Source organism: Mauremys mutica, chromosome 2 (assembly GCF_020497125.1).
Source record: "Mauremys mutica isolate MM-2020 ecotype Southern chromosome 2, ASM2049712v1, whole genome shotgun sequence".
Taxonomy (NCBI): Eukaryota; Metazoa; Chordata; order Testudines; family Geoemydidae; genus Mauremys; species Mauremys mutica.
This window is the reverse complement of record NC_059073.1, coordinates 57,402,609-57,429,625: the sequence shown is the minus strand read 5'-3', so window position 1 is coordinate 57,429,625 and position 27,017 is coordinate 57,402,609. Positions and strand designations below refer to the sequence as shown.

The window sequence follows — 27,017 nt, the reverse complement described above, 5'->3', positions numbered from 1 at the left end:
AAAACACAGATGCATCCATCACACTAGTAACAACAGTGTGATGACAGTAAGCAGTATCTCACTTAAAATTTACATTACTGTATATTTAAATTGCTTTGTTTGAATCAATGATTTGCTGTTTTTAATATTTAGTGAGAGTTGCATGTTGATTTTTTTTATCCGTACATATACTTGTGTGGCAAAGGGGGTAAACTACTACAGACACAAAGAAGGGAGGGCACGATCAAGTAAGTTTGAGAACCACTGCTCTAATAGAGCCAAGCCTGGGATTAGTATAGAGCCAAGCCTGGGATTAGTATAGAGACCTGCAGCGGGACCAGGATCCCATGGATCCTGCAGGACCTAATGCCATAATAGTTTGAGTGGGTGGGATTAGGATAAGAAACAGTTCAATGCAAGGCTCTACTCTAATTTCAAGAAGATGGACTCCAGTTATTGTGAGTGTTTCACAGAGGTCATGGATTCCATGACTTTCCAGGACCTCCGATTATTTGGAGGTCCTTAGAGAGGCCGTGCAGTTCCAAACAGCAGGCCTGGCTGAAGATCCCCTCCCATAAAAGCTTCAGCTGATGTTGGTGAGGAATGACATAGCTTTCCCCAGACTTCCTACCCACAGGAAAATGTCTATTTCCTCAATCCTAGAACCCTTATTCACATTGACAATTGTGCAAGAGTTCCTGCAGCCTCAGAGCTGCAGTAGCCTCTAATTGCGGGCAGAGAGGGGCAGAAATATCCAAAGATAATCCTCAGAAGGAGCTCCTGTGCTCCCATTTTACACCCTTAAAGATAAAACCATTGTGGAGCTCCTATAAGCCATAGTAAAGAACTTGAACACATACAGATTTTCAGTGGAGTTAGAATTAGGCCTAGTGTACTTAGACTCTGATCTGCAGAAGGTCTATACGCAATGAGATACAGAGCTGAAGCCGCATCCTATTCTTAGGAAGTGTGAGTCCCTCACCATTCTATTGAACTCATTTGAGAGAGTGGAGAGAACCCTAGCTAAATTTCATTCTGATGGCAAGAAAAAGGAAGGAGTCATTACTGTGGCAAAGCTCTTGTGATCTGTATGGACTCAGCGGCAGGAATGAAGAGAGAAATTATAGGTAAGGCTGTGATTTAGTCATGGGTATTTTTAGTAAAAACCATAGACAGGTCACAGGCAATAAACAAAAAGTCATGGTCCGTGACTTGTCCATGACTTGTACTATATAAATACCTCTGACTAAAACTTAGGTGCTCTGGGGGGTCAGGGGACTCCAGTGGATGCTGCTGCTGCTGCTGCTCGGGGGGTGGGGGGGGGGCTCCAGCATGCCACCATTGTTGCAATGGAGGGAGCTGCCTGAGAGCAACTGGTGTGGCTGGCCCCAGGGCCACCCCATGGCCTTGTGGTCAGCTGCACTGGCTGCTGCAGAAGTCACAGAGGTCCTGGAAAGTCATGGAATCTGTGACTTCTGTGACCTCCATGGAAGATTTGCAGCCTTGATTATGGGAATTGCATAGAATGGAAAGTGGGGAGGTCATTTCATGAACTTTCCTTTCCAACTCATCTTGTTACAGAGAATAAGTTTATTTATGTTGGTAGAGTGTTCTCTGCATCTTGGTCAGATTGCCATGCAAATTTCTAGGTTTGGAAGTCGGATCATTTCAGCTGTGTAGGTAATCTATCCTAAACACAAGATATAGTCATTCTTTGCAGCTCTGTTACACAGCAAAAATAAATAAATAAATAAACTCCTGTTTTAAAAATAAATGAAGTAAAATTATTATTTAAAAATGCATTAACACTTTTTTTTACAAACTTTGTTTCTTTTGAATTTCCCAGATTTGACACTGCATTTTGATAATACTTGTGGTTGTGTCAACATGTCACATTATGCAACATTAATGAAACATGATGTACTGATGTATCTGAGTAAGATGAGTCATTTGATGGCATGTCAAATGTGGCATATTCCAACTCACCAGGTTTACTTAAACCTGTGATTGTTTAAGACTTTTAAAAAAGAGCTTTTTCCCTACTTATTTTTATTTGTTATCTGTGCATTTGCCTGAAATAGCACAGTTATTTCCATTAGGTAAAATTGGGTGTTTCACTATTTGTATTTCTCCACTCACTCACTTAAAGTCAACACACAAGACAAATCAGGGAGGTACAAACCCATCTGGATAAAATAGGAAACAAAGTCTTGCTTCACTTGATGTACTGAGTACTGGAAATGAAATTATCTTTAGATGTACAGTGAGTGTTTCTCTATTATTATTATTATTTATTATTATTATTCATGCTTTCTGAGATCCTGCACTACTAGGTTTCAGCCAGTAAGACAGGTAGTTGCAGAAATTTCACACAGGAGCATGTTGTAGTGAAACTTGGAGAATAATGATGTGTCTAGATAAGCATCTAGACCTATGCCAAGTTTCCACAGTGTTAGCAGCATCTGCTCAAGTTCCTTGCTGACTCCTGGCACCAGCTCTCAAAATCTGTTTTCCTGTTTGCTGTATAGGATGCTGATCAGGTGGTTCTTGTGAATGGCTTGCCAACTACAAAACCAGTTTCTCCTCCCTTGGTTTTCACACCTCAGCTGCTAGAAGAGGGCCTCATCCTCCCTGATTGAACTAACCTCGTTAGCTCTAGCCTGCTTCTTGCTTACATATATATACCTGCCCCTGGAAATTTCCACTACATGCATCCGACGAAGTGGGTATTCACCCACGAAAGCTCATGCTCCAAAACGTCTGTTAGTCTATAAGGTGCCACAGGACTCTTTGCTGCTTTTACAGATCCAGACTAACACGGCTACCCCTCTGATACTATTAAAATGGCTCACATATGGTTCCCACACCTCCAAATTCTCCTCTATCTCTCTAGTAAAATGGTGACATCTTGCTATACCTTTGTTGGCTGCTTCCTGCTGGATACAGATTGCCTAATAATATGGGTAAGCCTCTGCAATTACTCCTTCATAGATCAGGAAGGCAGCCTCCCAATTTTCCCATGTTCTTGCCACCCTTGTCCACTTGGGCATTTCATTGCCCTGCTTGCTCTGACCTGTCAGCACTTCCCTATGAAACAGTGATAACATGTCTACATATTCACCTCTCAAAATTGTATTCCTAGTAGTACTCAGAAGGTGAACTCCTATCAGGTCAGTCAACCCTGCATAATCATATTTAAGACTGACCATTAGGGCATCCTCAGTGCCCTGTTGCCCCCTAGCTACCTCTGGAGCAGCAACTCTGTCCCACAAATGTGCAGTCCCTGTCAATGGATGACTTGAAAGGTGCCCAGAAATCTACTCCTGATTTTTAGACATATAAAAATACAAATACATATAAAACTTCATTTATATGTATATATTTTTCCAAAGTGTGGCTCTTCCCAAACTGACAGACCCCAACCAGCACAGCCAAGAAAGAGAGAGGAGCCCACAAGGTAGAAGATTGTCCCTCTGAATTGGATTTGGCAGTAAGAAATGAGCCCTTTGCCCAGTTCAAAAGGTGAATCTCCAAAATAAAAGAAAAAGAGGGGATCCCCTTAACACTCCCAGATGACTGCTCTCCACTTGCAGTCATCTGGGGCAAGCCTGCCTTTTTCCCATGTCACCCCTTTGCAGTGATCAGAAACTGAAGAGCTTCCACTTCCACTCAAGATTTGTTTGAGAGAGCTGAACAAGAAAACAAACAACAAACAAACAAACAAACAAAAAACCCCTCTCCTCCTCTTAACTTAATCCCGCTGTGTGTGAGCATGGGGTAGGAAAAGGAAGGTGGAGAGAAGGAGGATGTAAAGTGGGGAGCTCATTTAAACACAAGCTCATCTCCCCCAGGCAACTCTGAAATACCTGCTGCGAATAATTTTTTCTAAAGGCTGGTGGTAGTGGTGTGAGGCTGCACAACAGGCCTACTTTACCCTGTATAGGCGAGTCTGTGTGGCAGCTATTATTTGTGCCCCAGAAGCCTATGGAATAGAAATATCAACAGCATATTTAGGACCTGGTTGGGGATTATTGGAAATGATGAAGGAAAGGATGATGACCTGCACTGTACAATTGGTTTCCGGCTACTCCCAGATATCTGAAGTGAATAAAGTTGTGGCTTAATTAAACCACATCCATTGTCTTCTGCCTTTCTTCTGACGTGGCCGGACAATGTGCTCACCACAACCTTCATGCAAGGAGGTCTTTTTGTCTGTATGGAAGCCCGCATTAGAATAGCAAACTATTCACGTTCCTAGAAGAAAAATGAGCACAGATTTTCAACAAACCAATATATTGGATGACAGAACTAGCCAGATGCAATGGAACACATTTTTCATTTGCAACTATAATTTAGGGAATGACTGCCAAGTTTAAAAATCAAAAGAAAGAAACACAAACAAAACCCTACACAGATTAAAGTGACACATGTGCTGGCTCCCCACAGATTGACAAAATGACTGAATAATATATAATATTTATAGTAGAAGCACAAGAAATATTTTCAAAGACCTATTACTCAGGTAGATACCTCTGAGAAGTTGCCTGGAAACAATGCATAAGTTGATTTGCTATGCTTACTGTATCTCCTTCAGCTATGTTAGTCCTTCCTGTATCCATAGTAATTTACTGTAACTTTGGGGAGAGTGCTTTCTTCTTTGATTAATCTGAAGATTCTGCAGTTTATTGCATGTTTTGTTTTTTGTAGGAGTATGAATATGTTTTCTGATTTAATTTTTTTAATATCCTGGTTTTACATGGCTAGGTTCACCAGAAAATACCTATATTATGGATTGTCTCTGGACTTCCTTCCAAATGGAAACGCTTTATAAAACAAGTGAAATTACAATACACAATCATTTAGAAATATTGGGCTACTCCAAATTTTTATAAGCTCTTAAATTTAGAGGTTATCAGGGTTCTGAGCTTGCATTGCACAGAATAATTTAAAATTATTGGAACACTTCACATATTTTTAAAACCATTCAGTTGGGAAATGACTGGTTTCTGGAAATATGCTGCATATAGAGGGTGTAAAATTATCAGAGCTTAAGTGCTTCATTGTGAAAGTGATCGAGGTTCTTTGCTTGCACATTGTAGAACAATTGAAAATTACTGGAGTGCTTCAAGTGGTTCATGTTTTTAAAAGAGTTTGTCTTTTCTACTCGAATACTCTTTTTAAAATTTTCAAGTCTCCAGTGTTTTATAATGTTGAATATGTGCCCATAATTCTGCTTTCATTATTTGTTTTTTTTATTATAAATATTTAACTTTTAGACCTATGAAACGCAAATGAGGAAAGTGAGAACTCCTTTGATTGCAGACACCAAGAATCTTTGTTAAATAGGACAATTAAATTTATCTGAAGAAAACAAGTGATGAATAGTTCTAAGAAATCATTAGTACTGAAAGCTGACATCTATCTGCATGCCTATATGGGTAGTCCATCTCATTTAAAATCTTAGGTTTGGATGCTATTTATTTTTAAGTTATGTATATTTCAAATTATTGACGTTTAAGTTTAATATCTGGTGTGGTTTTTTTTTTAACTTTAGTAGAAGTGCTTCTGGCTTTTCCTGAGTTTTGTTTGCACTTGCTATTTCTCTCTCCCCTTCCCACTCTCTTTAATACACACACTGAACACCACAGGTACATCATAATTCATATTCTCACAGCTCATCCTCAGTACTATGTTTTGGCAGAACTCAGTGGGTAGATTTTTAAAGCTGGATTTATCATCCACGCAAGAGAATCATAATAGTTCTTTATTTTAAGAAGGAAAAAACCAATAAGTGCATCACTTTGCAATGCATTGTTTCTGTATGATGAATTTATTACACTTGGAAGGAAACCACTTGTATTATACAGGTATTCTATGGTGTGCATTTCAGAATTAATTAATCCCCTACAGTGCTGTTTGTTTTAGTAAACTGCATTTATGAACTTTGCTTATTTCACATCTATATTTCCCTCCCTCATCTCCATTCTAAAATGTTTTTCTTCAACCATTTGCCTCTTCCTAGATTGTAAAGAGAAAGTCTGTGTTTTTATTTTCATTTGGTCAAAATAATACTTGGTGTATTTAATTGGTTACAACTCATAATAATGTGTGTGTGCACATTAATCCAAGTCTTGAAGAGATCAGTTACATTATCAGTTAAGATTAGTGACTGAGAAGAAATTTCTAATTCCTATCTTCATCTTTATTTTTTAATATTTGTGCAGAGGGATTCAATTTTCTGTAACTGCAAAATATCACAATCATAGCTTTCTAAAAAACAAATAAATACTGATTGTATTTTCTCAGTTTATAAATATCAAAACAGACATATTACCTTGTCCTCAAGCTAAATATTCCGTTCATTTTCATGTCATTACTATATCAGATATGACTCCTAGAACAGCATCATTCACAGATAACTGATAATACATGTTGCTTAACATCTGCTCTTTGAAAATTCACATATGGCACTTCTTATATTTGTGTTTCTCTGTTAGAACTTTAAAATATGAACTAGCTGAAAATACTGTCAATATCTTCTAGCATTAAAAATGTGTCATTTTAGGTTTACTTTAAATTGTTTCCTCTTACATAAATGTCATGCTAATGTTCTATAGATAATATCCTTTCTGAAGCCTGGAAATGAAAATACATTATATAGATTTCAGAAATTCACGTTCAAAGAGGGGTACAAATATATGTATAATAATTTATACTATTTTTAAAAAGATGTCATGTTTATGTAATTTTGGAATGTGAGGTGACTATTTAATACACAATTGCTGGGATGAATGAAAGGATATCTATGTGGATTGGAGCTATATAGGTCTGGCTATATTATAAAGAAATTGGTTACAATGTTAGCATTTATCAGAGGCAGAACTTTCTTGTTGTAATAATAAATGAAATCTCTTTCTACAAGTTCCCAGCTTCTACTTTTCAACTTTGAAAGACAAATATGAAATATAAGCACACAGGAAAAATGTGTTTGCACCTGTAATTCATTTGAATAAAATTCTTTTAAATAACAATGGCAACATTCTCCCAATTTGAAAAAAAAGTGTTTTCCCTTACTTTTGGAGAAAAAAGAAGATTCACACATTAAAGAGCTCTCAGGAGGAGTGCTATTGGTATTATCCCCTTCATTATTGTACTACATTCTTATGACATCAGCAGAAATATTAGTAATGGAAGCAATCATATGAGGAAAACAAAGAACTGTATGAACATTCTCGCATACATTGTATGCAGGCTACAGAATAAAACATTCTTCAGGGACAGTAAATTTAGTGGTTCATAGTCAATATCAAAGGATAGAACTCACTAATGAAATGTCAATACAGTTTGACATTCAAAACAAGCTGCCTTTTCATTATGTGATTATAATATTTCTTGAATTTCCATATACCTTAAAATAAATGTAAGAAAGCTGGGCAATGTACCAAGGTAAATATATGCAGTGTAAGCTGCAGTAGTTACTTGCTTTATTTTCTTAGTTGCGTCAAGGACACTGATAGCCATCTCAAAGTGGCTATGTACCTCACATTTCCAAACGACGGTATTTATTTGACAATAAATATTAAAAAATGAAGTGTTTGAAAATGGGGAGATGTGACATTACATTGTGCAGTAATTAATAAAAGCAGTTACTTAATAATACTGTAGTAACATGTGCATCCATTTGGTACGTCTGAAACAGTTATTCCTGGGAAAACACACAAATTAAAATCTGCCATTCATATAGTCCATAGCACCTGACTTTTAGAAGTGTGCATATGAAATTGCTAACCTAATTTTCGAGTGTAAAGTTGCAGTGAGTGGGTATGCACGTTGGGTATATGTGCTTGCAAGTGTTCAGGAACTAGCATACCTATTTTGGTGAGAATCCAAGGCACTTAGTCACAACATTATCGGGAATTGGTCCGTAATCTTGCCACAGTAAGAACCTTGTCTGTCTTTTATCCTCTACTGCAGGCTTATTCAAACATGAGTCCATCTAGCTAAGCATTACCATGGAAGAGTAAGGAAAGGATAAAGAAAAAAAGTGTGACTATTATGCTAGGGCAGTGGCTACTGTACCCCCTTCAGGAGTCTGATTTGTCTTGCATACCCCCAAGTATCACCTCACTTAAAAACGACATGCTTATAAAATTAGACATAAAAATACAAAAGTGTCAGAGCACACTATTGCTGAAAAATGACTTACTTTCTCATTTTGACCATATAATTATAAAATAAATCCAATTGGAATATTAATATTTTACTTACATTTCAATGTATAGTACATAGAACAGTATAAATAAGTCATTGGCTGTATGAAATGTTTGTTTGCCCTGACTTCACTAGTGCTTTTTATGTAGCCTGCTGTAAAACTAGCAAATATGTAGATGACTTGATGTACCCCCTGAAAGACCTCTGCATACCCTCAGAGGTACATGAAACCCTAGTTGGGAACCACTGTACTAGGGAACATAAGAAATTATTGTAAATGACTTAAAGATGATTAGAGAAACCTATAGTAGATTTTGAAGTCCCAGGAATTTGACTTAATGGCTCATTCACTCTTGCCTTCAATGGGGATCTTCTGTAGTCCTGCCTAAGATGCAGGTGTCACAGTTCGGGGTAACTGCACCTGTATGTCCAACAAGACCATAAAATGGCCATATGGGGTCAGACCAATAGGCCATCTAGCCCAGAATCCTATCTTGTGACAGTGGCCAGTGCCAGATGGTTCAGAGGGAATGGACAGAACAGGGCAATTATCAAGTAATCCATCTCCTGTAATCAAGTCCCAGCTTCTGGCAGTCAGAGGCTTACGGACACATTGAGCATGCGACTGCATCCCTGACATCTTGGCAAATAGCCACTGGTGCATGAATTTATCTAATTCTTTTTTGAACCCAGTTAAATTTTTGGCCTTCATAACATCCCCTGGAAAGGAGTTCCACAGGTTGGATGTGTGTTGTGTGAAGAAATACTTCTTTATGTTTGTTTCAAATCTGCTGCCTATTAATTTTGCTGGGTGACCTTTGGCTCTTGTATTTATGTGAAAGGGGTAAATAACACTACTTTATTCAGTTTCTTTCACACCGTTAATGATTTTATAGACCTCTATCATATCTCCCCTTAGTCACCTCTTTTTCAAACTGAAAGGTCCCAGCCTTTTAATCTCTCCTCATATGGAAGCTGTTGCATACCCCTAATAATTTTTTGTTGCTCTTCTCTGTACTTTTAAAAATTCTAATACATCTTTTTTGAGATGGGGGAGCCAGACTGCATGCAGTATTCAAGGTGTGGACATACCATGGATTTATATGGTGACATTATGATATTTTCTGTCTTTATTATTTAGCCATTTCCTAATGGTTTCTAACATTCTGTTAGCCTTTTTCACTGTCTTCACATTGAGCAGATGTTTCCAGAGAACTATCCACAATGACTCCAAAATCTCTTTTTTGAGTGATAACTAATTTAGACCCAATCAATTTGTATGTATAGTTGTGATTGTTTTCTAATGTGCATTATTTTGCATTTATCAACACTGAATTTTATGTGCCGTTTTGTTGCCCAGTCATCCAGTTTTGTGAGTACTTTTGTAATGCTTCACAGTGAACTTTGGATTTAACTATCTTGAATAAATTTGTATTGTCTGTAAACTTTGTGACCTCACTGTTTACCCCTTTTTTTGATCATTTATGAATATGTTGAACAGTACTGGTTCCAATACAGATTCTTGTGGAACCCTGTTATTTACCTCTCTCCACAGTGAAAACTGACCATTTATTCCTATCCTTTATTTCCTGTCTTTTAACCAGGTACTGATCCATGAGAGGGCCTTTCTGCTTAACCCATGACTGTTGCTTTGCTTAAGAGCCTTTGGTGAGAGACTTTGTCACAGGCTTTCTGAAGGTGAAAGTACATTATATCCAGTGGTGAGCTCCAGCCAGTTCGCAGCGGTTCGCGCGAACCGCTTGTTAAATTTAGAAGCCTTTTTAGAACCGATTGTTCCAGGACAACCGATTCTAAAAAGCTTTTAAATTTAACAAAGGCTCGGGCAGCTGTCTGCCCGGCCCCAGCCCCAGCTCACGTCCCCCTCTCCCCTGAACGCTCCGCCCTCCTTCTCCTCCCCTTCCCCTGCTTCCCGCGAATCAAATGTTCGCGGGAAGCCTGAAAAAAGGAGCAGGAAGGTAAGCCGGGCGTGTGGGGGAGGGGGCGGGACGGCTCCTCCTGGCCCTGGCTGAGCGCCCCAGCCGGTCCCAGCCAAGCACCCCCGGCTCGGGCTGGTCCCGCCTGCGCGGCTCGGCCCCAGCCCAGCTCAGGCCCTGCGGCTCCGGCCTGGCCCGGGGAGTCGGGCCCCGCGACTCCAGCGCCGGCCCCGGTGTCGGCCCGGCCCGGGGAGTCGGGCCCCGTGGCTGTGGCTCCGGCTGCGCCTCCAGTCCCGGTGCCGGCCCGGGGAGTCGGGCCCCGCGGCTCTGGCGCCCGTCCCGGTGCCGGCCCGGCCTGGGGAGTCGGGCCCCGCGGCTGCGGCTCCGGCACCGGTCCCGGTGTCGGCCCGGCCCAGGGAGTCGGGCCCTGTGGCTGCGGTGCTGGTCCCGGTGTCGGCCCGGCCCGGCCCGGGGAGTCGGGCCCCGCGACTGCGGCTCCGACCCTGGCCCCGACCCCGGCAGGGGTAAGAGGCTAGGGCTGGGACTGGGGCGGGGGAGGAGGGGTTGGATCAGGCAGAGGTTCTGGGGGGGCAGACAGGGGATGGGAAAGGGGGGGTTCCTGGGGTCTGTTGGGATGGTGGTGGATGGAGTCGGGGCAGTCAGGGGTCAGGGAGCGGGGCAAGTTTGGCAGGGGGTGGGGTCCTGGGGGGAGTTAGGGTTGGGGGTCTTGGGAAGGAGTGGTCAGGGGACAAGGAGCAGGGCAGGGGGGGTTATGAGTTGTGGTTTCTGAGGGGGGGCAGGACGTGGGTGGGGGGTGTACTCACTGGGCAGTTCCCTACCGGGTCTTCGGTGGTGGGTCCTTCAGCCGCCGGAGCCGTGCCGCTGAAGACCCAGTAGGGAACCGGTTCCTAAGATTTTGGCAGCTCATCACTGATTATATCCACTGGATTGCCCTTGTCTACACATTTGTTGAACACCTCAAAGAATTATAATAGATTGATGAGGCATGATTTACCTTTAGAAAAGTCATGTTGACTCTTCCAACATACTGTGTCTGATAATTCTATGTGTCTGATAATTCTGTTCTTTACTATAGTTTCAATCGATTTGCCTGGCACTTCAGTTAGGCTTACTGGCCTGTAATTGCCAGGGTCACCTCTGGAGCCTTTTGAAAAATCAGTATTACATTAGCTGTTCTCCAGTCATCTGGTACAGAAGCTGATTTAAGCAATAGGTTGGTACATTTAGTAGTTCTTCAATTTTATATTTGAGTTTTTTCAGAACTATTGGATGAATACCATCTGGTCTTGGTGACTTATTACTGTTTAATTTATCGGTTTGTTCCAATACTGCTTCTATTGACAGCTCAATATGGGACAGTTCCTCAGATTTGTCACCTAAAATAATGGCTCTGGTGTGGGAATCTCCCTCGCATTTCCTGCAGTGAACAAGGATGCAAAGAATTCATTTAGCTTCTCTGCAGCGGCCTTGTCTTCCTTGAGCACCTCATTCCTGTGGGGAGTCCATTGATTGTTTGGCAGGCTTCCTTCTTTTATGGTTCATAAAGGGTACCTGCTCTCAGGGTTCCTGCTCCCTAACCAGTGCCTTTCTTGAGTGGAGACAAGTCTCTCTCTTCTGACTGGGGTATCTCCAGGCTGAACAGTTCCCTGCCTTCATTGTGTTATTCTCAGCAAAAGACAAGCTGCCTAAGCAGGCTTCTCTTGCTTTCTCTTCAGAGACTAATAACAGAGTAATTGCCAAAAGTTCTAAATTACCACACAGTACTACCTATGCAAGCATATTTATTCCTAGGGTGAAAACATTGAAGAGAAAACATATTAAAACAATAAAAGAATCTACATACGCATTAATAAGTTTACCAGAGATCTCCTCCAACATTCTCCAACATGGGGTCTGTCAGATGAGTCCTTCAGATCCCCTGAAAGGGTGTCTTTGGTGGTCACAAGTTTGTAACAGCCTCAGCTCAGAATTAGCACACATGAGAAGGTTAATCCATTCTTTCTACAGTTTGGTGGTCTTTGAACTGACCTCGAATAGGTAATCAGCCCGACAATAGGGTTCTGCTCAAAGAGCAGCTTCAAAAGGAAGGATTTGAGGTGAGTCATTTGCATTTCCCCTCACCCCCCAAGTTTTTCCTAGGAAATCCACTTCACATGTATTGTCCCCAAAAGTCCTTTGAAGTTCCTAATATCTTCCAGAGATTGCATTAATCATGTGCTGCCTCCTAAAGAAGTTCCAGGCAATCCCACAATAGTACGTAAATATTTGCATTTTCAATACAATGGACTTCTAAAATACTTAACCTTAATTCAGTAAATTTTAACTTAATTCCACGAGGTTTGTCCAGGATATGGCTGATACCAACACTGAGTTTATTCATGTGAACATCATGAAACGTTTTTATAATAGAGTGAATATGGCCCTGACTATGTTCAGGTACTGGGAGGAGAAAGGAAAGCATTCCCCAATAAGTCTGATAGCAGAAACATTAGAAAAATCTATAGTGGATTCTGCAGTCCCAGGAAGTTGATCTAACAGCTCTTTCACAACTGCCTTCAAAAGAGACTTTCTGTAGCCCTGCCTAAGGTGTAGGTAGTGTTCTGTCAGTGTTGTATATACTTAAAGTAAAAGAACATGGAATAGACTTTATTGAATTTGATACTGGATAGTGAAATAATGACTTGTACCAAGTCTGGGTGGTGTCAATAAGATGACTGTTATTTATTTAGACTGTTTTTAGACGGTTAATTTAGACTGTTTTTCATCACACAGAATGTTTGTGAGGTGATTGCAATTTCCTGAATTGATTAATTCCGTATGCTAATGTTAAAATTTTTGGCAAGATTTATTTTTAAAATTGATTACAAAAAATTTGGTGCAAATATTCATTACTCAATACTTGTGTTGGCAAGTTGTGATTGGTCACGTTATAGTTTCTGATATTCGTTCAGGAGGACGGTTTGAAGAGATTACCAAGGCCTTTATTGTCTCGGAGTAATAGAATATGAACAAGTAGATAGACGTTAATCAGTATTAAGGAATTTCATTGCTTCAAGCTTATAGTTCAAAAAGTAATGCTGTGAATGTAATGTTGGACAAATGATCAGGGAGGAGTATAAAAATATTGCTCAGGCATGCAGGAGTGAAATCAGGAAGGCCAAATCACAGTTGGAGTTGCAGCTAGCAAGAGATGTTAAGAGTAAGAAGAAGGGTTTCTTCAGGTATGTTAGCAACAAAAAGAAAGTCAAGAAAAGTGTGGGCCCCTTACTGCATGATGGAGGCAACCTAGTGACAGAGGCTGTGGAAAAAGCTAATGTATTCAATGCTTTTTTTGCCTCTGTCTTCACGAACAAGGTCAGCTCCCAGACTACTGCACTGGGCAGCACAGCATGGGGAGGAGGTGACCAGCCCTCTGTGGGGAAAGAAGTGGTTCGGGACTATTTAGAGAAGCTGTACGAGCACAAGTCCATGTGCTGCATCTGAGGGTGCTAAAGGAGTTGTTGGATGTGATTGCAGAGCCATTGGCCATTATCTTTGAAAACTCATGGCAATCCAGGGAGGTCCCAGATGACTGGAAAAAGGCTAATGTAGTGCCCATCTTTAAAAAAGGGAAGGAGGAGGATCCAGGGAACTACAGGCCAGTCAGCCTCACCTCAGTCCCTGGAAAAATCATGGAGCAGGTCCTCAAGGAATCAATTCTGAAGCACTTAGAGGAGAGGAAAGTGATCAGGAACAGTCAGCATGGATTCACCAAGGGAAAGTCATGCTTGACTAACCTAACTGCCTTCTAGGATGAGATAACTGGCTCTGTGGATGAGGGGAAAGCAGTGGATGTGTTATTCCTTTACTTTAGCAAAGCTTTTGATACGGTCTCCCACAGTATTCTTGCCAGCAAGTTAAAGAAGTATGGGCTGGATGAATGGACTATAAGGTGGATAGAAAGCTGGCTAGATTGTCGGGCTTAATGAGTAGTGATCAATGGCTCCATGTCTAGTTGGCAGCTGGTTTCAAGCAGAGTGCCCCAAAGGTCGATCCTGGGGCTGGTTTTGTTCAGTATCTTAATTAATGATCTGGAGAATGGCATGGACTGCACCCTCAGCAAGTTTTCAGATGACACTAAACTGGGAGGAGTGTTAGATACACTGGAGGGTAGGGATAGCATACAGAGGGACCTAGACAAATTAGAGGATTGAGCCAAAAGAAATCTGATGAGGTTCAACAAGGACAAGTGCAGAGTCCTGCACTTAGGATGGAAGAATCTCATGCACTGCTACAGACTAGAGACCAAATGGCTAGGCAGCAGTTCTGCAGAAAAGGATCTAGGGGTTACAGTGGATGAGAAGCTGGATATGAGTCGACAGTGTGCCCTTGTTGCCAAGAAAGCTAACAGCATTTTGGGCTGTGTAAGCAGGGGCATTTCCAGCAGATCGAGGGACGTTATCATTCTCCTCTATTCGACATTGGTGAGGCCGCATCTGTAGTACTGTGTCCAGTTTTTGGGCCCCACACTACAAGAAGGATGTGGAAAAATTGGAAAGAGTCCAGCAGAAGGCAAAAAAATGATTAGGGGGCTGGAGCACATAACTTATGAGGAGAAGCTGAGGGAACTGGGATTGTTTAGTCTGCAGAAGAGAAGAATAAGGGGGGATTTGATAGCTGCTTTCAACTATCTGAAAGGGGGTTCCAAAGAGGATGGATCTAGACTATTCTCAGTGATATCAGATGACAGAACAAGGAGTAATGGTCTCAAGTTGCAGTGGGGGAAGTTTAGGTTGGATATTAGGAAAAACTTTTTCACTAGGAAGGTGGTGAAGCACTGGAATGGATTACCTATGAAGGTAGTGGAATCTCCTTCCTTAGAGGTTTTTAAGGTCAGGCTTGACAAAGCCTTGGCTGGGATGATTTAGTTGGGGATTGGTCCTGCTTTGAGCAGGAGGTTGGACTAGATGACCACCTGAGGTCTCTTCCAACCCTGATATTCTATTATTCTATGATTCTTTGAATCTTGGAAGTAATACATTTGTAAATGGCCGATAAAAATGACTTCAGTAACATTGTGTCTCAGCCTTGTCCAAAACCATAGATTTTGAGAGAGATTGTATCTCACCAAATATATCTGCTACAGAAAGGGAGCATAATTTTGCATTAAAACAAAGGACTTAATTGACGTCAGGACTCCTGAGTTATTTTTCTTGTTTTATGGTCTCAATTTATCCATCTTTAAAATGAGTATAATAAGCAGATACTGACCTCTTCTAAGGTACTGAGGGTAAATATGGACCAACGTGAAGTTCCATAGCTTGAGAGACATTGATTTTGGTATCCACCAAAACATGTCTGAAACATCTGAAAATCATTATGGCCAGGTATTTGAGAAATGTAATAGGTTATCCCCTGCCAAAAAGGGAATTGAGGTAAAAGATCTATAAATAACTAGTACCTCTTGGCAGGTGAATAATAAATAGATTATACTGTACTCATGGAAATCTTTTCTGTATGAGATCTGCCTGTTTAACAGTGCTCCAGACCTTATTGTTTTTTCATCTCCTTGTCAAATGATTGAGAAGTTATAGAAATTTTTTGAAAAATATATAATTTTTTTTCAAGTTCTCCACAGCATTTAATTCTATTTTTTAAATTACTTCAGACTTTTTTTCTGAAGTACTTCTCAGAAAATGATGATTGGTCTTGTGGTTGAGGCACTGGAATGGGACTTTGGAGAGCTGGGTTTGATTCATTATTGTAATACATTAACAATAACTATGTACATAAGATTGTTGTGAGGCTACTTGAGACATAGATCATTAGCTTCTTATTGAACGTTTGTAAAATAAATATTTGTTCAATAAATAATACTTGTTGATTTTGAGAACCTCAACTGAAAAGTGTTACGGAAGTGCAAAGTATTATTCTTATAGCCACTAGAGAATGAATTACTCTCATTACTGTTGACTGTGAAGAAAATGTAAGTTGATAAGCTACTCCCAAACTTGTCTATTCCAACTAAAAGAGTATATCACCTCTAATTAACATGGAAGAAATATTTTCTCCTATTACTTTAGCTTAATCTTATATACTGAATCATTCTTCATGCTCTTTTGAGTCTTAATGTGCCAGGTTTACCTGTCTAAAGTAAACACTTTCATAAACATTCTGAGGCCACTTTTTGTAGCAGTTGTAAAAAGTTATTCCTATGAAGACTAGATTTTAATGGTCTTCCAAATTGGTTTCTAGTTATTCCATTGTGCGCGTGCTCGCTCTCTCTTTAAATCAACCAATCAATCCCTATACTATGCAGCAGCTTGAAAGAATTAATCTAGGAGGAGAGAAAGTTGCCAATTGGCCTTTCAGATCTGAATGGCTAGGAGCCAACTGGCAGTTTCTTGATTACTCACACTGGGATAGGAAACAAGCTTCTTGCTGATAATGCTTCTGCTAATTGCTGTCTGGCATAATCTGTAAATCCTGGGAGGGGGTGTGTGTAGGGGGAAGTATGTAGACAAATTGCTAGTTGGCCTTTTGGATTGAGTGACTGGAGACCATCTGGCTGCAGGTTGGTTATTCACACTGGAATTTTCAATCACCTGGTATTCCATTCAGTGGCTTTCATTCATTCTGGTAACTTGCTATTGCTCTGTCTCATATACAAGCTCCCATTAGTGGGATCTTGTACTAGTAGGGACAGATACTACAATGCCATACTTCTGATGTCACTTCCCCCATAAGAGTTTTGCTAGCTCACATCATTACATTATTTTCTTTCTCCAGTAGGTGCTGATTCTAGGCAGCTATTAAATTTTAGTCTTAATGTAAATTAAATTGTTTCTTTTTAAAGCTTTTTTCCTTTTAATTTGTTGATTAATGGGGCCCAATTCTCTTTCTGCTGTCTTTTTTCTTCTTTGCATGATATGAGTCATGGTCAAGAGAAGTTACTTGTATCCTGCAAGGTGAGGAACAGGCCTCTGACTTCCACTGAACAAGAATTTTGAGGAGAGGTTGATCTAGCTAGCATGTTTCCTAGATAGCAATTCTTGTTTCTTTCCTTTATTTGAAATACTCTGAAGTCCTTTTGCTGGACATGAGTTCCTGCTGGTTCTTCCTCAGGGTGGCCCACCATAGGGTTGCCAACTGTCTAATCACACAAATCCAAACACTCTTCCCCCACCCAACCCCTTCTCCAAGGCCCCACCCTGCTCACTCCATCCCCTCACCCTCCATCGCTCGCTCTCCTCCACACTCAATTTCACCAGGCTGGGACAGGGGGTGGGGGTGCAGGCTCTGGGCTGAGGCTGAGGGGTTCGGTGTGTGGGAGGGGGCTCCAGGCTGAGCCTCAGGCAGGGGGTTGGGGTGCAGGAGGGGTGATGGGTGCAAACTCTGGGAGGGAGTCTGGGTATGGGTGGGGACTCTGCGCTGTGGTAGGGGATTGGGTGCAGGAGGGGGCATGGGGTTCAGGCTCTGGGAGGGGGATTGGGTGCAGGAGGGGGCTCAGGGCTGGGGCAGGGTGCTTAGGGCTGGGGCAGAGGGTTGGGGTGCAGGAAGGGGTTTGAGATGTGGGCTCTGGGAGGGGGTTAGGGTGCAGGAGAAGGCTCCGAGCTGGGGTAGGGAGTTGGGATGCAGGATGGGGTGCAGGCTCTGGGCGGGTGCTTACCTCAGGTAACTCCCAGTTGGTAGCGCAGCAGAGCTAAGGCAGGCTCCCTGCCTGGCCTGGCCCAGTGCTGCTCCCAGAAGCGTCTGGCTGTCCCTGCAGTCCTGGGGAGGAGGAGCAGGGGGCTCCATGTGCTGCCCCCACCCCGAGTGCCGCCCCTGCAGCTCCCATTGGCTGCAGGTCCCCGCCGATGTGAGCTGCAGAGTTGGCACTCGGGGTGGTGGCAGTATGCAGAGCTCCCTGGCCACCACCAGGGGCTGTGGGGACATGCCAGCCACTTCCGGGAATGGTGTGGAGACAGGGCAGGCAGGGAGCCTGCCTCAGCCCACTGCACCACTGGACATTTAGCGCCTAAAATCTCGTGGTTTGGCTTCAGGGAGATCAAGCCCAATTCCAGAAGACTCACAGTGAAACCAGGAGGTTTGGCAACTTAGCCCATGATGAGATTGGATCCGTTACAATTTTTCCTCTTGCACCATGCATTTGCTAGTCTCACTCTCAGGTGTCCCATTCATCTAGCAGGTGGATCCTGCTCCTCAGACGAGTGATTATGAGCACTCAGGAGTGAAGTGATCTTTGATAACATAATCAGCATATTCAGCCTGCACTCTCAAATATTCTTTTTGAAAAACCCGTAGCCTTATGCTCCATGGAATCTTTGGAGTCTCTGTCCCTTATGCAGGGATATGGTGATTAGCTAATCGATGTGGGGGTTTTCAGGGCTTTGAAACTGAAATGATTTTAAGTAGGACAGGTACTTCATTTATCAGCTGAGTATATCAGAGTTTTATCAAGTAAGTATGAAACAGCGGCAAGATATTTATTAGGATGTGTCTATTAAGAACTGTTTGATTTATTTTTTAACCTAAAATGGCAGAGGTGTTATGGACAAGGGAAGTCCAGTCCAGATGCTCTAGGGACAGTGTGGATACCCACCAGAATAAAGTGGCGGGACATTCATGTTCAAATTGTTGAAATCACTAACTGCCATCCCTAATTCAGAAAGTTGCATTTCAAATCCACCTAATAGCTTCCCAATGAATATAAGTGGGTCATAAATGTCTGCAGAGTCTCATAAACAGGCGTAGTTGTGAGATAGAGGAAAAGATATTCTTCACATCAGAAAGTAGCTAAGGAGTATAGAACACACGGATGAGAGTGGGGAGGGCCCGACATAGTTGGCAAGACATGATGTCATCTGTATGGGCTACTTTGCTTGGAGTCCTGTAAAACTGAGATCCATTGCTACTGAGAGGGTCCTAAACTGCTGGGCTGAGTGCCTTTCTCTTATCAATGACATTCTAAATAAGTTAACTCCAGAACAGGTAACCATGATGTAGTTAGTTCCAGATTGATTCAAGAGACTCTAGTGTCTGCATTTATTCCATTTCACTTACCTCAGAGGAAACTTCAAAACCTTGGAGCCATAGGTGTCAGATCTTGTCTCTTGGTGCTGGATCGGGTTAGACAAAGGCTATAGTTGTCAGATTCCTGATGCTTCAGGCTTCTGTCCAGATCAGTGTGAAGTATAGTCTAGGTCAGTGGTCAGGCAGGCAATTGCCTGTTTCCTCTGGGCAGTTGTCAAGATTAACCTCAAGGTGCACTCTCCTGTGTCCCTGGAGAGCTGAATATTTTAAAATAGTTTTCTGGAAACTCCATTCTAGCATTGCAGTTCTGAGATGCATCTTTCCTTAAAACCAGTTTTCCCACTAAGAAGGGTTGGAGGACTTTCTTTTTCCATCAGAATACAGTGGTTATTTTATTAACTTACTAATTACCTGAGGGTGACTTCTCATTTTTATTTGAATTAAGAATCGACTTTGCTCATTTTTTGTTGTAACCCTGTTAACAGGAAAGAGAAAAAGCTGCCTAATCTGGATATTATCAGAGTTGTTAGAATGGATCCCAAGTGAATTCTGGATAGCACAAAGTCAGATCACTTCTTTGTTTTGTTTGAGGGGGTTACCAAAAGGGAATGACAGCCTTCAAGGGAACTATTTCTCACTGGCTGAAAGAGTTCATTAAGCAAGCATGTTTAGTGAAGGATAAAGAGCTACCAATGGGAGTGAAGGCACATTCCATCACAGCAATCTCAATGTCGTAAGCAGAGAAGGCAGACGTCTGTTGTTTAGCATTCTGTAAGGGGCCACGTGGTCCTTTCTGAGCACATTCACTCAATGTTAGAGATGGGATGTTCCGCATGCTCTGATGCATTTGGTAGAAAAATGCTGCATGCTGCCATCTCGAGGTAGTCCTATCTATCAAGTGAAAGAGTACTGCTCCTGAACCCTGTGTATGTGGGCTTGTGTAGGAGGTGCTTGAGAAGGGCAACCTGACATCATTCAGTTTCCCTAGTCTACGTTGTGTGGAAAGTTTTTGGAAAGTTTTAAAAGGTATTACTTTTTCCTTAAACTTCAGAGGATTGCTTCTGTTGCTGTTGACTGAAAATATGACTACAAAGAATACTTTTCAGTGGCTTTATATTTGTCACCATGGCAGGAATAGATTTTATTGACGATTACATCATTCAGGTTTTTTTTTTCCTTTCTGATATTTGTCACATCCTTATAAATGCACAGCTTTATTAGGATCAGTTCTCTTCTCACTGAACGTGTGTAACTTTTTAAGGCTAATGGGTATTCAACACACATTCAGAAGAGGAGCTAATACTCCAATAAAGGATACAAAACAATAATATTGTTTTGAGTTTTCAGGTATACTCATAAATTTACGGGAAGACTTACTTGTGTCACTCCCACTCTCAAACATGGCTTTTGGAGGGGGGAAAAAAAGAAAGAAAGGGAAGTATATGATAAGAGAATGTGCAAAATTTAATGAAACTTATGAATTTGCCCCAGGGCAATTCTGACATGGTGAATTCTTGTCTAAGAGTCCATTTCTGCTAGGCTGAGAAATATTGCATGCAACCAGGCTGGGGAGGCTTTGTTGATCTCACAGGCTGTTGCTAAGAAAAAACAAAAACAAAAGAAAACCACTTCCTATGGGACTTAATACTCCACTGGGGACATGCTTCCACTGAACCTTATGCCCTACCTTGTTCATCTGGAGTCTCCACAATCCCTGATGGGGTTTGAAATAGTGGTTTGCCTGGAATGAAGTTGTACTACAACTCCCAGGAGTCACTGGAGTCTGAATGAATGTTATTTTTAAATTAAAGGTGGAAAAACTATCTTTGCTGCCTGAAATTCAAAAGGAAACCATGAATTCATGTTTCTTCCTCACTTTCATTACCAGTTTTTTACAGTTGTATTTGAGTGTATGTCATGTATTTACTACTTAAATGTAATTTGAACCTCTCAGATTATTAAGGAGAAAGACAGCAGGCCCATTCCTCTCCCTCCCATGCTTTGCAGCATGTTCAGTGGGCACATTATCCACTTTATCCCTGAGAGATTGTTGACCCTGTCAGGAATCTCTTTCTCTCCTCATTACAATCCAAAGCTATAGGCTGTGTGGGGAAATGGTTGGTTTGGGGGAGATGGGCTGGCCTGTTGGTATTGTGCTGAATGTTTGCGAGGTGGATGTTAGGAAATTTTCAGGGAAATGTTTTTTTCATTAAAAAAAAACGTTTTTGTGGAAACAAATAGGTTTCATCAAAATTTTGGGTAAGATCTCTCACCTCAAGGATGGAATTTTAAGAGAGACACCCAGAATTGCCAGTAACCCAGGGCAGGGAAATGACCTGAATCTTCCACATGCCAAGGGAGTGCTCTTCCTGCTGGGCTAGAGAGAGAGAGTGTTTCTTTTCCTCCTCTCCCTCTGAATCTATATAATTAAAACAATGGGGAGGTAACTCTTACAGGAATGATATTTTCAACTCTTTGAAAATCTAAACTCGCTTAATACGACTTCAGTATACAATACTATGTTATTTTAAAATAGCATTAAAATCCATTAGCAACTGTTTGACCCTTAAACTGTCCCCATTTCTTCCATCCACATGAATATTTTAAAGGAATAATGTGGCAGCTTAAATAGTTAGACCTTTTTTTTTTTTGAAGCAGCCGGCAATCCCTGATTCAACCATAAACGCACATCTACAACAAAGAGAATATCATGGAGAGGAACTACTTTAAGATAGGATTTTTAATAATGTTGGGACGTTTCTTAACAGCATTATTTAAAAGCTTTTTTTAGAAACTGCTCTCCCGCACCTTTGTTCTTTCTGTGCCAGGAAATGTTGTTTCATATTTAATACTAGACTTTAAATGTTTCATATGTTTATGACATGAAATACATGTACAATATAGTCAAGGCCCTTTGAATTCTGCTGCACTCAAGAGGAAGCTGCACCCATTTAGCTCCACACGGCAGTCTGAAAGTTTGCATGGTGAGAAAAACTTCTGTCCGTGTGCTGTATACATTGAAGAAAATACATTTGAAACTAAACTTTTCAGTTTGAATTTGCATTTTTTTAAACTTTGAAATGGAGCTAGGTACAGCAGGAGAAATGCCACGTTCCCCATATTGTCCCTTAATAAGGAGGCCACTGCTGGGGTGAATAGTAATTCATGGATGCTAAGGATTTCTTGCCTTTGCTGAGACTGTGACAAAAATAGCAATAGTGTGATACCAGTTTGCTAGGAACTGGACTGACACCACCTAGTCTTTTCATGGGGAATCTATGATGATGGGTTTTTTTAGCCTAATACCATGAATTGCCTTAATTTTTGGCAGAGCTAGCTAGCTGTCAATATCAAGCTCAGTCATACATATTTTAATTACAATCAATTGTAAATATATTGTGTCATGTGCCACATACACATCCTGAGAAACAGATCTTCTAATATGAACATTTGGAATACTTGACTGACTGACTTGGGTGCAGAATTCCTGAACAATTTCTGTGGCAAGAGTAAGATAATTCTATGGCCAATCTGAGTAAATTCCGCAGCAGTAATATTGTGTCATTGCCTCCTATCCTTTATCCACAGAATCTACTACTGACTGAAAAATTCCAGGAACCCAAGCTTTTCATAATCCTATGGTCACAGACTCAATCTGGGATTCAGCTCCTAAAGGTAATATGGTAATACCTTTGTCCATTATATGCATGATAGCAAAGCAATGTTGCTTTTATACTTGCCTGTTCCAGGTGATAGAGCGGGGAGGGAGTTCTTCAGCTGATATATATATATTTTTTTCAGAGATTTAAAATTAAAAAATTTAAATCATGTTAGTGTGTCTTTTATAAAATATTCACATGTGGAACTGCAACTTGCTTTTCTCATGAGTATTGTTGCTTTCTCTTGGGTTTTCAGGTGAGACAAAATTGCCTTTCCTCATTTTTCTTTTTTAACCTTGCCATAACTTTTGATATGATATTCTAATATTAAAATAGTGATCATCCACTTCACATATATAGGTTGGTAAGTGTCAGAGATGCCCCAGAATGCATTGCCCACTTCTGATATAAGTCAACCCCAGAATATCACAAGATTTAATGACTGCATTTGGGCATGCAGAAACTGCTTGATCTTTTTGTACACTGGAGTGGATTTCAGTGAAGGCATAAGATTTGTTGGGAGTCAAGGAGTAGAAAATGGGGCAAATAGATTTCTTTGATTTTTAAAATGAATTGGTTTACACTGATCCTAAGTTAGTCTGAACCTCTTTGTCTGTTCCTGTTCATAAGATACTGCTGTAATGTTTAGCTCTGTCATTATTTACACATTGAATTCAAGGTCCTCACCCTTGCTGCAGGATAGTGTCTTTTAAGTGTCTGTAAAGCATTGTTATGCACATGCAGTCTAAATAACTCTAACTGCCCTCCCAAGTTCCAAGGCACTGTATGGTATAACATGAGAAATATGCTGATTTGAGGTGCATCCTGTTTTCCACACATTGTTTTATTTTTATGTTTACTCTAGTTTTATAATATAAACATTTTTGTGCACACTCTAGTTAATTTTGTTGCTCCAAACACATGCCCATATAATTATCCCTGTGTTTAATTCAAATTTAATGTTACATGTTATTTTAATCACACTCCAAGTTGCCTTTAATGGTTAGGAAAAAAATTAACTATATTTCTGAGACATAAAGTACTCAGACTACAAAGACATATTGTGTCCCCAGCAATAGTAGAGATGATTTAATTTATTACCAAATTAAAGTTGTCTAAATGGTTTTGGAGTGGGTCCCAGCATTAATTAACAGAAAGAGAAGTCAGGAGGTTAAAAATGAAACATGAATTTTATTGGGATTTTTATCTCTCTTGTCAAGTCATACATTGGGTGAGGTCCCAGAAGACTGCAGAAGGTCAAACAGAGTACCTATCTTTAAAAAAGGGGAACAAAGAGAACCTAGCGAATTATAGACCAGTCAGTCTAACTTTGATATCTGGAAAGATACTGGAACAAATTATTAAACAATCAGCTTGTAAGCACCTGGAGGATAATAAGGAGCCAGCATGGATTTGTAAGAACAAATCATGCCAAACCAGCCTTATTTCCTTCTTTGACAGTTACAGGCCTAACAGACTGGGGGTGGGGTGGGGAATGGAGCAGTACATGTGATATTTCTTGATTTTAATAATGCTTTTGACACAGTCCCACATGTCATTCTCATAAGCAGAGTAGGGAAACGGGCTCTAGTTTAAATTACTATAAGATAGGTGCAACACTGGTTTAAAGACAATATTCAGAGTAGTTATCAATGATTTTATATGAAACTGGTAGAGTGTATCTAGTGGGGACCTTCAGGGATCAGTCTTGTGTCCGATACTATTCAGTATTTTCATTAATAACTTGGATAATGAAGTGGAGAGTGTGCTTATACAATTTGCAGATGATACCAAGATGGGAGGCGCGCAGGCACTTTGGAGGACAGGATTAGAATTCAAAATGACCTTAACAAGTTGGAGAGTTGATCTGAATTTAACAAGATAAAATTCAACAAATTCAAGTGAAAAGTACTACACTTAGGAAGGAAAAATCAAATGCACAGCTACAAAATGGGGAATAACTGGCTCGGTAGTAATACTGCTGAAAAGGACCTGGGGGCTGTAGTGAAATCACAAATTGGATATGTGTCATCAAGGTGATGCAGCTGCGAAAAAGGCTAATATAATTCTGGGGCTTATTAGCAGACATGGGAGGTAATTGCCCCTCTCTACTCAGCACTGGAATACTCTGTCCGGTTCTGGGCACCAGACTTTAGGAAAGACGTGAAGAATTTGGAGGGACCTGATAAGTCTTCAAATATGTTAAGACCTGTTATCAATAGGACTGTGATCAATTGTTCTCCATGTCCACTGAAGGCAGGACAAGGAGTAACGGGCTTAATCTGCAGCAAGGGAGATTTAGGTTAGGTATTAGGAAACACTTTCTAACTGTAAGGGTCTTTAAGCTCTGGGATAGGCTTACAAGAAGATTGTGGAATCCCCATCATTGGAGGTTTTTAAAAACAGGTTGTATAACTCACACACCTGTGGGGAATGATGGTGGAGGAGGAGGAGGAGATAATTAATGAGTCTGCTCTACAGCCTTAACTAACATGCATATGGCTTTTAGCTCATGCAGTAGAGGCTCATGCACTAAGCTCCCAAGGCCTCAGGTTCGATCCTGCCACCGATGACCAGGGTCTGTCAGTGTTACAGTTGGACAAACACCTGTCAGGGATGGTCTAAGTTAACTTGGTCCTGCAGCACAGGGGACTGGACTTGATGACTTCTAAAGGGCCCTTCCAGCCCTACGTATCTATGATCTTAAGTTATATGTATGCATCTTGTAGACTTAATTTAAGATTCTTAAATTACTCATTATATTCTACATATGAATTTCTCAAAACAACCACATTTGCTGAAAGTATTTCACAAATATAAACTGAACCAGGTCTTGGAAAGGTGCCAGTATGGCAGCCCTAGAAACATGAAGTACTGCAAAGACAGTGATAGTACAAGATTCCCATATTGTGTATTAAATTAGAATTTGATAGGTCCACTCTACAGATGAAAAAAATAGTTCAATCTTTACACCTCTACAATTTTTGACATTATTGTGGTGGTTTCTGCTATGTCAACTCTTGAACCAAATATTTTAAACCTTATGTGTTGAAAGCTATGCACCAAACCACATTTTGGCTTCCAAGTAAGCGATCTGGGATTCAGAAGTTTTGGGGACACAAAGTTCCAGCTAAAGTTAGTGGCAGTTGTACGTGCTAAGTGCCTCTAAAGTTTTGATTAAAAGACCAAATTTTCAACAGTACTCTGATTTATGCATGTGCAAAATTCACATTACATACAAATGGGGATTTACACATGCGAAAGTGCAAAATATGGTGCTCTCTCTTAGAGATTGGAGGCCTCCTTGAAATTTGGATCTAAATAGATATCTCATTTATAGGACAAAATTGGACAATCAACTATCTGTACCATTTGTAAGTATTTTATGGCATGTGACAAACAGCCAGGAAGGAACATGGGGATTTATTTTTGTCACTAAAATCAGTCTGTGTGTATTAAATCATTTTTATTCACCCATCAACTTGAAGAACACAAAAGTGGTAGAAATGTGCTACTAGTAAATGGAAGCATTTCTTTAGAGAAATTATTTTGGAAAAAAAATACAACCTTGCTAGTGGAACATGTAAAACTAATTCTGCTTTTTTTTGTAATGTTTTCAGTTTCCTGCATGTGATTCCATTGTTATGTCACTTCTGTCACTGTGCTCCTGTGCAATGTGGTTCACTGATGCTATCTCTCTGTATTTCATTGTTTGTTGTATGGAATTTATTTCACTGTTCATGCTGCTGTCTTCTTTTCTAGCAGTGTATGTTTTCTTTCAAGTGATTCCTTTCCTTGTATTATATGGATTTGCAAGTCTTCCTGCTTTAAGCTATGTAGGCTACACGTTGGCTTCATGTTGACATCGTTTTTTCCTGTGTCAACTTTCTCTTCACTCTGCCTGAGAAATATGTGAGAGCACAATTTATATTTGAATGTGTAAATGAATGCATTCCAGAAACAGACTGCTTTCTAAATTCTTAGGAAATATGCATACTGTACAGTAGTTTTTCCGTAAGATTTTTTTATATTCTCTAATAGCACACATTAGAACTTTTGTGAAATGTACAACCATTGAATGGCTGTCTAACATTTATGGGACCTAACCAAAAGGGGGAAAAAAAGCCACCTGGTAGGCAGCCCACAGATGCTCAAAGGGCCTCTTTGGATTTTTAATATAGTGTACCCACCTGCATGCTTC

At 40.7% G+C, this 27,017-nt stretch overlaps 1 long non-coding RNA gene across 1 annotated transcript in view; it reads left to right on the top strand.

Moving 5' to 3' along the window:
- LOC123365340 overlaps nt 1–22,832 on the top strand; it is a 120,763-nt gene extending 97,931 nt beyond the window's left edge. Inside the window, exon 3 of the long non-coding RNA XR_006577535.1 lies at nt 22,746–22,832. This is a non-coding gene — a long non-coding RNA (uncharacterized LOC123365340). The remainder of the gene's footprint in view (nt 1–22,745) is intronic.
- Nucleotides 22,833–27,017: the final 4,185 nt, after the last annotated feature.